This window comes from Girardinichthys multiradiatus, chromosome 2, assembly GCF_021462225.1.
Source record: "Girardinichthys multiradiatus isolate DD_20200921_A chromosome 2, DD_fGirMul_XY1, whole genome shotgun sequence".
In the NCBI taxonomy this organism is placed as follows: Eukaryota; Metazoa; Chordata; class Actinopteri; order Cyprinodontiformes; family Goodeidae; genus Girardinichthys; species Girardinichthys multiradiatus.
This window is the reverse complement of record NC_061795.1, coordinates 3200882-3209924: the sequence shown is the minus strand read 5'-3', so window position 1 is coordinate 3209924 and position 9043 is coordinate 3200882. Positions and strand designations below refer to the sequence as shown.

At 40.0% G+C, this 9043-nt stretch overlaps 1 long non-coding RNA gene across 1 annotated transcript; it reads right to left on the bottom strand.

Moving 5' to 3' along the window:
- Positions 1–1249: 1249 nt before the first annotated feature.
- On the bottom strand, positions 1250–1935 carry LOC124859692. Its single transcript, XR_007036175.1, has 2 exons — positions 1543–1935; positions 1250–1435 (listed from the first exon to the last, which is right to left on the bottom strand). It is a non-coding gene; the product is annotated as an uncharacterized LOC124859692 (long non-coding RNA).
- Positions 1936–9043: the final 7108 nt, after the last annotated feature.

Below are 9043 nucleotides of genomic sequence, written 5' to 3'. Positions count from 1 at the left end.
TTGTAGGGGAAGCTGAGCTTCCCTTGCAGTCTTAGAGCCACTGATTATATATATATATATATATATATATATATATATATATATATATATATATATATATATATATATATATATATATATATATATATATATATATATATATATATATATATATATATATATATATATATATATATATATATATATATATATATATATATATATATATATATATATGTGTGTGTGTATTCCGAATGGGAAGGATGGTTTACGCTGATCCTCAATCCAAACTATTCGTCTATGTAAGCACTTGTTCCAGTCGTGTCATTCTCATCAGGGAAACTGACCTGACTGCGCATGTGTGGCCTATGTCAATGTGACTGGCAGTAGCGTTAAACACAGAGGCAGCACAAAAGTTGGAAGGATGTTAATATCCTCCTGCTCTTTCATCCTGTCACAGAAACAGCAACAATGACATAATATGTGTTGCTTATCCTGTAGCATAATTATGGATAGCAATAATGCCTCAGCGGGTCTCAGAACTCGGCACGGGTCCATTCTGGGTGCACACAACACTCAGAACCAACAGACTTCCGCGTCTTGTGTTTGTACTTCTATTTTGAATGAAGCCTGGTGCATGTAAACACACATGATCAAATTATTTAATTTTGCACCTAAAAAATTGTGTATTGTGTCTGAAAATATTTGATCTGATTAAGGAATTTTGTGCATGTAAACATGGCTTACTGTGTCACTGTCTATGAATTGTATCAGCCCTGAGTGTTTTTCTACGTTTATTACTTGGAGCTTCTTCATGTCTCAGATAGAATGTCTAAGGGGATAGATAGAAAACACAACTCAAAGAGGACTGAACAAGCATGGCTTGGAAGGGTTAAACATGGCAACTAAGCCTATAAAGCTTTATCTTAACCAGAAGACCTCTGGAGCAATTTCCTTTAGAATGACAAGTTCGTAGTGGAGACACATATCGACACATCTGCACAGTAGTGCTTAAAGCAACCAAACATGCGTATTTATTGGTACCATAATTCAAGCATGATTGTAATTCCAACAGCCTAGCACAGTGGTTTAAGGTTTATAATTGAGGCTAGCTCAGCTACCACAGGTCCTAGACACCTGTGCACATTAAGAAGGTTACTGTATATTAAAATATTTTAGATGAGAATCAAATGCTTAACAGCTGTAGCTTTGCACTAAGACAGTCATCCCAAGCTCACTGATTCTACATCAAAAGGCGTAACAACAAAAATGTTGTGATAGAGTTTTATTGCAAAAACCTGCTCAAAATTTCTCCAAAATTATGTGAGTGACATCATTTTTGACACTGATCTGACCCACTTACAGAAAGAACACAAGCAGAGATAATCTCACGGTGAAAAGAAGTTTATTATTTCCTAAATCCTACAAGGAAGTGACAGGAGTCTGGTCTCTCCAACTGTGCAGGGAAAAGAGCAGGTAAGAAACAAAGACGGCAATATATCTATCTATCTTTATATATATATATATAGAGAGATAAATCAAAATAAAGATAAATGCTCTTACTAGAGAGAGAACGGAATTCGCCAGGGGAGACGGAGTTAAGAAACTAACGTAGAATTCACAGCACTCGTACTCTCCGTGGGAAGTGAGCGGAGGGTGAAGCTGGAGTTACGTTGGAGGGTGAACAGGTCTGCAGGAGGAGTACCCTTGTCGTAGTGTAGCATAGGTCCAGTAGAAGATGAAGAATGGCCGGTCCTGGAGTGTATGCAGAATCCAGACAGGTAATCCAAAAGGGTCCAAGCGCTAGAGGAACGATGATAGGATCGTCGCACACACAGGTTACAGTTTCCTAACGCGAAAACAGAACTGATCAAAACCAGAAAGCTGGCTTGAACTGGTTACCACATAGGCTCAACACTCAGGCGACGAGTAGCAGGCAGCCACGGCGTAAGTAGCGTACACACCAATCAGAAGATGGAAAACACCTGTCCACGTTCCTCCTGTAGCTTCGACATCCTCTGCTGGACGAATAAGGTTAGTAGAAAGCAAAAAACAGACAGGCTCCCAGATCCTGACAGTGAGAGATTAACAGGATCATACAGGAGACAATTATCTCAAGTTATTGCTTGTAAAATTTATTTTACAACCTATTTTGCAAAGAGGTATAATTAGTTATTTTCTCTCCCTCTTTCCCTCTAACTTTAGACTTACTTTTGTTAAATGGGTCCAGCATATGTTATGTCATTCATCTAATGTAGTATTTTCTCAAGCGTTATATAAATAAACTTACCTTATCTTCTAAGTAAACATCAGTAAAAGTATCTTCTTGCCAAAGTACCAAATGAGCAATTTATCTGCAAGGAAATAAACAGATTAACCAAGGTTATAAAACAATGGGCTGATGATGGAAAACTCAAGGTCTCTGTTGTGGCCGCAGGAGTTTGCTGAACACCCTGCAATGTTGCCCCCGCACAAACATGTTTGTTATGGTTGAGTAACTACAGACATAAGTCCCAGAATAACTAATTAATATCCGCAATGTGCTGCTAGAGACTCATAAGAGGTCAGACACAGTCCACACAGGCAGGATAGACATGCCAACAATATGCTGCAGCTTTTCATTTTGTCTTATTTAGCCAAAACTTCAAATAACGATCATAAAAAAGCAATGTGTCTCATATCTGAATCTCAAGCATGCTGTCATGTAATATACCTATAAACAGGTATATCACTGTGATATCAATGATTCGCTCTAAAAGGCCTTTTCATTTATGAAAGGTTTGTTTTTGATTACCAAAGGAGAAGCTCAGCATGGCTTGCCAAGTCAGGGGATATTGGAGATAAATGTCTTTTAGTGATTGGCCTTCCCACACATCCTTCATCAAATATTCATGACAGAGACAAGAGAAAATTCAGGGGATGCAGAAGTAAAGGATATGTTCCAATCGGTGTAGCACAGGGATAGGTAGTCAATGGATCAGTGGATAGCCGCTTCCAGGAGAAGTCTGTTATTCAAGACTGGTGAGGCAGAAAACATGGGCTGCACTATTGAGGTATTGTGCTGTTCATCTCAATCTTTGCTAGATTCTTGTTTTTTTTTTAATTTTCTTTTTGCTTGTGGGAGAAGAGTCTCTGATCTACAGGACTGTGAAGGTTACTTTTGAAGTATAAATCCTTTACAGATTACAGATGTCTAGATTTAAATGCTGAACATTTCTACAGTCTATGTTTCTGTTGCTTTGAGTCCACAATCCGTGGATGCTACAATTGATTGACTGCAACAGCAATGCCAGCAATATTCCCAATTTACAGCCTCTAAAAAATAATCAATATTATTTTAAAATGTTGAAGGTTATTATACTTGCTCTCGAGCTGGAGTTTATGCTGTAACTGTTTCCAAATTATTTATATGCTTATTAAAATTGCACAAGTTCCCATTCAGTTGGAAGTAATGTCTCAGATCTGCCCAGAGAGTTTCAGAGTTTCCTTCTTTCAAGTTCTTTGCTTCCTCTTGTCCTCCGAGTTGACAGTGTCCAAACCAGCGCATTAGCACCCTTCTAAGGGTTTAAGGTGATAAATGTATCTTTGATTGGAAGGTGGTATTTCAGCTAAGTAAAACAATTCTCTGAAAATGGCTATGTGCTTACACGCTATTTCCAAGAGGCTTGCATACTGGGACATGGAGAGATATGTCAAAAATATTGCTAGGTATGAAATAATACATTCAGTTTACAGAGCAATTTGTGACAAACAAAGAATTTCTAACTTTTCTGTAGTCACAAATGACGATTTCAGAAATTAAAAACTGGGTTTTAAAGGATCTTGTCATTTTTTTCGAAATAGATCTGACCCACATACAGAAGAACACTCCGGAGAGAAGGAATAAATAAGATAATGTTTTTATTGTGTCTGAAACAATAAGGAAACAAGAATGAACGAATCAGCAACTGTACGGGAAGAGGGGAAGAGATGTGGTGAGAACAAGGAACTAAATGACACTGAGCTAAAGGCGAAGAATTCTTATAATCAAGAGAACAGCCTACTAGAAAGGTGTGGTCAGATCGCCAGGGGTTGAGGAATTCGGGATCCAGGTTGTGTACGAGCTTGGAGCAAACAGGAATGAGTCCGGTGTGCAGATGTTTACGTTGAAGGGTGGACAGGGTATGCTTACGGCTTGATCCAGGAGATGAAAGTAGCAGGAAACTCCCAGCTTGACGCGTATCCAAAGGAAGACAGGAGATGGGAAACGAAGTCCTCAAAACGTAGGTACTCTTGATTATCCAGAAAACTTCCAGACATGTAGTCAGTGCTTAGCAAAGTAAATCCAAAGTTCAGAGTTTCAATCACTGAGGGTAAAACACTCTGGCGTCGAACTGCTGGCAGCCTCATGCTTAAGTACTCCTCAAAGTATTCAGTGGAATAAGTTGCACCTGTCACCCAGCACACCTGAGAACTCCAGCACCGTCTGAAAACACTGAGCACATAAAGCAAGCACAAAAACACAACCCAGATCTGGAATTGCTGCAGAATGTGGTCAGGTTTGAATTCTCAAATGTTTTTAAGCACAACTCTATCTAAAATGGCACAGTAATACGGTTCCAAACCGAATAAATGTTTTATAGATCAAAAATGGTCAGTTCAAGTTTGGAAAGAGGAAGCTGCATTTGAACCCTCTACCTTTGGACTGCAAGATCTCTACAGTTCCCACTAATCCACAGTCACCCACACATGTAAATGATGCTGTCATTTCTTGACGTTTTACAGACGTATGAGAGCTATTACATTCTAGACCTGACTGTGTCAGTTCACATTCAGCTTTGTCTGCCCACTCTCTGCTTGACCAAATTCCTCATTTCCTAAGAGTACTTGAATGTATGCAATGTCATACTGGTTGAAACTGGGTCATCTTATTGTATGCGCAGTTCTTATTTAAACTTGAGCCTTTTGAAAAACCTGCCAGTTCACCATTCTCTTCTTTCTTAAATATGGAGGGAAAAGATAGTGCATTTTCATGTTATCTACCACTGGCCCTTGCCCCTTCAGCCATTTTCTCATTTCACAGATTTGACCAAGAGGTGACCTTGGCTTTTTAAGTGGTTTCAAGGCAGAGCCAAGTCTCCTCAGCCCTTTCCCTGGCTTCCAAATGGAGACAGAACGAGAGGGAGAGGGAATTTCTTTCCGGCCAATTCTTCAATGGCCATTTTTCTCTTGTGTCGTCCATTTTCTCCCTTGCCTACAGCCACTGTTCAGGTTCTTTATTTATAGAGTAGCAAGATGATGACAGAATGTTGTCTGCCAAATCACGTGGATCTGGGTTTCTAAGGTAGAAAATGGCTTCAGGGGAGCAGCATAACAGCATATGTTTACGACACATGACAGTGGACAGTAAGGAGTCTGGGTACAGAAAGACACACTGATCATTAACCTGCTGTAATATAACAAAGTACTAATTGAATATATTTTCTCTAGAGAGTAGTTCACAATATTCAAATACTAATCATCTTGTGTCTGAGATGTGAGTATAATATTTTTTATCACCACCCAACAACACACTAGGGATGGGTATGAAACAGAGACCATATGGGTGTGTGCACATTCCAAGTGTGTTTAAAATTGGAAATATGCAGGCATTATCACAGCCCTTCATCAGTTTTCCTCCCAAGTGCACTGTTGGCAGCACACTAATCTGGGTCAAAGCGCTAACTGCTCGGAAGGGCCTGGGAGAGGCCGATTCAGATCATGTCTAACATCTCCTCGTCCTCATTATAAACATCACAGCTGGAAAAGCTTTACCTTTGACATTAAACGTCAACATCCAGGAAGCTTTTTTAAAAATAGAGCCATAGTAAACACTACAGCAATAACTTTTTTCACTTTAAGACTTAATCCTGTCCTAGACTCACATGGATGAGAGATACACTTTTTTAAGTTGTTTGATATGAATATACTGCATCCTGCTAACTTTAGTTGCTCTATCAGAAAATAAAGCAAATTTCATAAAACAGCTTGATCATAAGCTGCAAAGATAATCCCCTCTCTATATTGTCACTGCTGGTAATGTTCCACATGTGAGCTTTCAACAGTTCGGCATTGCAGAACCAAAGGAGCCATGGTTGATGTAGACTGTTATGCATGAAAGGAGGTTGGGGCATTTTTTAAGCATCACTGAAAGTGATGGATCTACCATGGCTGAAAACCAGTAATCCATTCCTCCTCAATGCGCCACATCACAACCCGTCCAGTGTGTGCTGATGGCAAGAAATTTTGTGTGGTCCCAGTGTGTTTTGCCGCTAAAACTGCTGCCCAATTGATCATACAAATGGGTTGTCATTGTTACATCACACCTTTGAGTTCAGAAGCAAACTCTTACATCAGTTAGCCATTTTGGGCCTGTAACCACCTTGCTTGGCTTTAGGTGTTTATTGAAAGAGACTTTAATGGACTGTCTTGATTCCTTAAATCTGTAAGATTTATGATGCCACATGTTCTCTAGCCAAACAGGTCTTGCACGGCCAAGATGTATCATATCTGTGCAGTGTATGGGAATGCATTTCAGCAGCTTGTATGAATAGTTCTCATGCAGTTGAATTAAAAGGGCTTTGTGGATGTCTCTAACATGTCTTGGAACCAGAAAAGTGGTTTGTTCCTCTCAATGTTCAAGCTTAAAATAGCTAAGGGCTCAGGGACTGTCTTGAATTCACAAAGAGAAGGGTATTTTACAGTGGAGTATCTAAGACCTTTCGGGTTTGTCTAGTTCTTTATTGGAGAACATCTGAAAGTGCCATTGTCACAGCCTGAATTTCTCATGAGAAGAAACAATGACAGCTGTTTGCATCAGTGTGAAATGAAAAGGGGCACAGTTGTGTACAGCTGTGTTATTAAAATGTTAGTGTCTCGATCCCTCATCTCCAACCAAATAGGCAGAAGTCAGACCTTGGAAAAATATGGCTGATCGGATCTTTACATTGACTTCACCGTTGTACCACTTTAGAGAGGGGGCCAGATCTGTCTGTTCTTGTTGTTAATTGTTGGCCTTGAAATTTGAATGAAGTCATACTTCCTTAATATATTATGAGAATCCATTCCAGCAGCATGCACCACCTTTGTCAGTGACAATGAACTAAAAAGGCTTTGTTGATATATCCAACATGATCTGGAACTAGAACAAGCCATTGTTCCGCTTACTGTTCAAGCTTAAATTAGGTAAGTGCTATTTGGTATTGGAGTGTCAAGGACCTTTCTGTTTTTAAGCTTCAAAGCTCACAACATCTGAAAGTGTCACTGCCACATCCCTTTTCCCCAGTGAGAGCTCCAGAGAAAATAGCAATGGCAATTGTTTGTGAAGATGTGAGAGGAGAAGAAAAAAACATTGATGCAGTTTTCCTATCAGTGTTAGGTTCTTGATTCTTCCTCTTTTTAGCCCAAAAGGAGGAAATCAGATGGCATTAAAATATGGTAGATCTGAGAAACCCCTTTATACCCATTTTTCATTTGACCTGCACAATTAGAGCATGTCAGAGGGAGTGCTACATTTGTTTGTACTGGCTGGTTATGAGCTTGCATAAAGTCATACCTGCTCAATACATTATCAGAATGTATTCCAGCAGCATGCACCACCTGTGCCAGTGCCACTGAACTAAAAGCCTTTGTGGATGTCTCCAACACATCCTGGAACTAGAACAAGGCATTGTTCCTCTCACTGTTTGAGCTTAAAAAAAGCAAGGACACAGGGACTGTCTGAAATTCACAAAGAGAAGGTTGTTTGGCACTGGGGTGTCAAGGACCTTACAGGTTTTTTTAAGCTCTGTGGTTTGTCTGGTTCCTTTGGGGAGATCATCTGAAAATGCCATTGTCGCAGCCCACGTTTCCCATGAGGGCCGCAGAGATAGTAGCAATGGCAGTTGGTTGTGGCAGTGTGAAAAGAAAAGGGGCACAATTGGACAGTATGTCTGCAGGGAGCACATAACACAGGAGCACATAACACACACACACTCACACGTCCTCTACCTCCATGTACCTTTTCCTCCCATTAGAGTGTGTGAGCTCAAGCTGTTGACAGCGATGACAGGCCCAGTGCAGGGAGACAATGGAGGGGAGGGCTTTGCTGCTGCTGTTGTGGTGGGGCGGTACATCTGTTTGGATACTCACCGCAGCCGTCTGGCCTCGGGAGATTGATGCAGATGGGATCGGTAATACACGGCACATCTGGGACACCTTAATGATCTGAAAACTACTTGGCAGCTCACATAAAAGAAAGTTTGTACTGTTCACTCATGCAATAAGGACTCCTTTTGGATGATTACCGTTATGGAGATGACAGGTCATCCACTTCAAAGATGATTCGCTGTTGTGACATGCAGCATTTATAGAAGTTACACGGATCTTGCACCAACAGCTTCCAGGCTTGTATTTTACTTTGATAAGGCCTGAACTGTCAATTCCTAATTGTACATATCTATGTACAATTACACCAGGATCACTTCTGCTTGTTGGAATGGCCGTGAATGGTTGCCAGTGGTCGGCTGTTCTTTGTAGATGACAGAGTTTTTTGTCAGGCATTGGTAAATAGTTTGACCAATTGCAATTAATAACAAAACAGCTGTTCCATAATAAAGGATTCATTATTCCGCCCCACTCCTCATTTTGTTATCAACAAAAGCCTGCATAGCACTTAGCTTTTTATCAAGAAAGAAAATCCATTGAATGTGGCTGAAGGCCTGACACAAAGCAACTGCTGAATCCCTCAAATCTGCAGGCTTAATTGATTATTTGTGCAGAGCTGTATATCTGCAAGGTGCAGGGTAGCCAGGGGAAATAATGTAAAACTGATAACGAGATTAAATGTGGGTGAATTGCTTTTTACACTCCATTTTATTCATCTTTTTAATTTACTGTTGTTTTCAATGAGTTTGCCATTTAGATTTTCCAATTGAAGGCACGCAACTGCCCATACCAAAAATGTGTCTGGGTATGGAAGCTAAAAAGATTTCATTCAAGTTGGTAAGAAAATAATTTTTTTTAGGCTGGTTATTATGATTTCTGAATAAGCTGATGCTGGACAGTT